Source organism: Littorina saxatilis, unplaced genomic scaffold (genome assembly GCF_037325665.1).
Source record: "Littorina saxatilis isolate snail1 unplaced genomic scaffold, US_GU_Lsax_2.0 scaffold_326, whole genome shotgun sequence".
NCBI classification, from domain to species: Eukaryota; Metazoa; Mollusca; class Gastropoda; order Littorinimorpha; family Littorinidae; genus Littorina; species Littorina saxatilis.
The window spans coordinates 135,302-139,301 of record NW_027128567.1 but is presented as its reverse complement, the minus strand read 5'-3'; positions in this window follow the sequence as shown (position 1 = coordinate 139,301).

The following is a 4,000-nucleotide window of genomic DNA, read 5'->3' as shown; positions in this document are numbered from 1 at the left end:
AATCTTGCAAAGAGCTGTGACGTAATGAGTGGATGTAGTCTTCAACAGTTCAGGGCCAGGATTGGGGGCTACTCCGGTGTCGCAGTCAAACTATCGACGCATAAACTTTATTTTATGAATATCAGAAATGTTAATTCATGTCTAGTTCTTTTGTTGTACGGGTCAAGAGGCTTGTCGCTAGCCCTCTTATTGTTCTTGATATTAAACGATGCCAGTTTTTCACACCATTTGAGTCGTCGAAGTCGATGTTGTAATAACGGTTTGAAAAATAAGACGAACTTTTCTAATGTCCTCGTCAGTACATTGATGTTTGTGAACATGCTTTTCTGTTTCATATGTTTGTGTTTGTTGCTGCTTTGTGGGGATGTGGAACCAAACCCTGGACCAGTTCTTGATAGAGAACAAGGCATATCTATTGTTCATATTAATGTGCGAAGCCTTAAGAACAAAATATTTCATTTGCAGGCCGAATTAGGACGTTTCGATATTATTACTGTATCAGAAACGTGGTTGTCCACAGATGTTGATAATGAAGATATTAATCTGAATGGTTTTCATCCACCAATAAGATGCGATAGGCCTGGTGATGCTCATGGGGGTGTGGCGGTGTATGTGAAGAGTGATTTGATATGCAAACCCAGATACGATTTGAGCATACCTTCTCTAGAGGCGGTATGGGTGGAAACCAAAATCGACCAGGAGACCCTTCTTGTTGGTACTTTTTATAGACCACCAGATGCTAATGTAAATTACTGGGACTTGATTGATGAATCATTTCAGTCAGCATCAAGGACACCACAGAAATTGATAATACTTGGCGATTTTAATGCTGATTGTATGAACAACCCTCCGCCTCACCTTCAACGATTATTAAATGTTAATAGCTTGTTTCAAATCGTGACAGAACCAACACGAATTACAGAACATTCATCCACTCTTATTGACTTGATATTAACCCCATGTCCAGACATGATAGATGCAGTTGATATTTTCCCTCCAGTTTGCAGTGACCATTCTTGCCCGTATGTTAAAATAAAGAAAACAGTTAATTTAAAACGTTCATTCAAGCGCACCATTTATAATTATTCAAAACTCAATATTGGGAAATTTGTAGATGATTTGCTAAATCTAGATTGGCCTGAGGTTGTTAACTTAGAACCACTGGATGCAGCAGTCGAATCATTTACGGATATACTAATGACTACTGCCAAGCACTGTATGCCTGTAAAAACAGTTGTGATAAATGAACGAGATGCCCCATGGATAACCGAGGGAATTAAAAAGTTGATAAGGAAAAAACAAATAATACACAGTTTAGCTAAACGTTTAGATTCTATGTGGTGTTGGGCGTTATTCAGACGCATTCGAAACATTTTAGTAGACAAAATTCGTAAAAGAAAAGAAGAATATGATATTGAATTGGATGATAGAATAAATTCGCAAATACATTTTGGTAACAAAGATTGGTGGAAGTTAGTAAATAAATTCATGACCAAGAAAGGCCTATCACAGTCAGAAATTCCACCAATTGACAATAACGGAATTATTTGTTATTCTGATGAGGAGAAAGCAGAAGTATTTAATACATTTTTTGTTAACCAATCTTGTGTTGATGATGAAGATGATCCTTTTCCAACCCTGCCAGAGCACCCAGGATCCGCTCCTCCACTTATCATTACTACTGACATGGTTTCTGGAACTATTAAATCCCTTGACCAAAACAAGGCAGTTGGTCCCGATCTTGTTCATAACAAGATTCTTAAAGCAGCCGTAGACGTTGTCTCTGATCCACTTTCAAAACTGTTTAGTAGATCATTAGCCGAAGGTAAATTTCCAAAGGCTTGGAAAGTGGCACATGTTACCCCAGTTTACAAGAAAGGCGAGAAGTCACTATGCACAAATTATCGCCCAATATCCTTATTAAGCTGTATCGGTAAAGTAATGGAAAAATGTATTCAAACTCATATGTTTACGTATTTGACAGATCATAATTTATTGACAGTATCTCAGTCAGGCTTTATTCCAGGTGACTCAACTGTCTTTCAACTTCTTGGTATATATGACGATTTGTGTCAATCTTTGGACAAGCAATGTACATCACAAGCAATATTTTTTGATATTTCCAAAGCGTTCGATAGAGTATGGCATCGTGGTCTGATTTATAAATTATACGCAATAGGTATAAGAGATATGTTATTAGAATGGATTAAAGATTATTTGTCTGATAGAACTCAAGCTGTAGTTATAAAAGGTTGCATGTCAAATTACCGCTGTGTTCATTCTGGTGTCCCTCAAGGGTCAGTCTTGGGGCCACTTCTGTTTCTTGTTTATATTAATGACATTGTTGTTGATATTAAATCAATAATTAAATTATTTGCCGACGACACGAGTATGTACGTGTCCCTCGATAATACACTTGAACGCACTGAAATTTTGAATTCTGATGCACAACAGATAATGCAATGGGCAAAAAATTGGAAAGTTAATTTTAATCAGTCCAAAACTGAATTATTGACTGTCTCTACTAGAAGACAACCGGAAACATTGCCGCTAAAATTTGGCGAAGAGATATTAATTGAAACCACTGTTCATAAACATTTGGGCGTGTATCTGCAAAATGACTGTAAATGGAATCATCATGTACACTCTATAGTTGTTAAAGCTCGTATTTTAGTTGCATGTTTGCGTTCCTATAAATATCGGCTCAGTCGCAAGGCACTAGAAATGATGTATAAGGCTTTTATTCTTCCTCATTTTGACTATGCAGATGTAATATGGGATAATTGCAATGCAATGTTGGCAGTTGAACTTGAAAAAATGCACCTAGATGCTATTAGAACTATTATCGGAGCTGTTCGTGGAACAAGCCATCAAAAACTTTACAATGAGTCAGGTTTTACAACACTGCAAGAACGGCGCAGAAATCATAAATTGATCGTTTATTTTAAACTAGTTAATGGTTTAGCGCCAGTGTACTTACTTGATTACTTACCATCTCTCATTTCAGCAGTAAATCCGTACCACCGACGCAAACCATATGATAGGCAAATGTTTCGATGTAGAACTGAATTATATAAGCATTCCTTTTTTCCTTCTGCAACATCTTTATGGAATGAATTACCTGATCATATAAAACAAACGAATTCAATTGGTTGTTTTAAAAGATTTTTGTCCAGAGATGACCCTCTAATTCCCCCGTATGTCTACTCTAAAGTTCGAAAAGCAGAAATCATTCATTGTAAATTAAGATTAGAGATAAGCGATTTAAATGCAGATATGTTTAAAAGACATTTGACAAATGATGTTTTCTGCAGGTGTGGTTTTCATGTTGAAAATTGTGAACACTTTTTATTTGACTGTCCATTGTACACGAATGTTAGAGCAACCACTATTGATACTCTACCAGATAATAATAATATTACTGTTTTGTGTGCTATGTACGGTAATAGTGACAAGTCCTTGGCTGAAAACACAGCGCTGTTTTATCAGATTCAGAAATTTATATTAGACAGCAAACGTTTTTGTTAACACCATATTATGTTTAGTCATTTTGTTACTAGAGCATTGAATTGACCTATAGTGGATGCAATATCTCTCTCTCTCTCTCTCTCTCTCTCTCTCTCTCTCTCTCTCTCTCTCTCTCTCTCTCTCTCTCTCTCTCTCTCTCTCTCTCTCTCTCTCTCCCTGTATCTGATTGTCCTCTGTGTCTCTATGTGTGTGTCTCTATGTGTGTGTGTGTGTGTGTGTGTGTGTTTTGTGTGTGTGTGCACGTGTGTGTGCGTTGTGTGTGTGTGAGATTTCCGTACCACTGTTGCTATAGTTATCGTTGTTGTTGTTTTTGTTTTCATTTGTTTAACTATCATGCATTTACAATATTGTCCGCCACATTACTCGTTTGTTTCTAAGAGCACATTTATAAGTTTATCTTGTTGTGCTCCCTTAATTACAATTTTCAATTACGGCTTTGTATTTATGCAACTGAATAAAACTGTTTAAACCA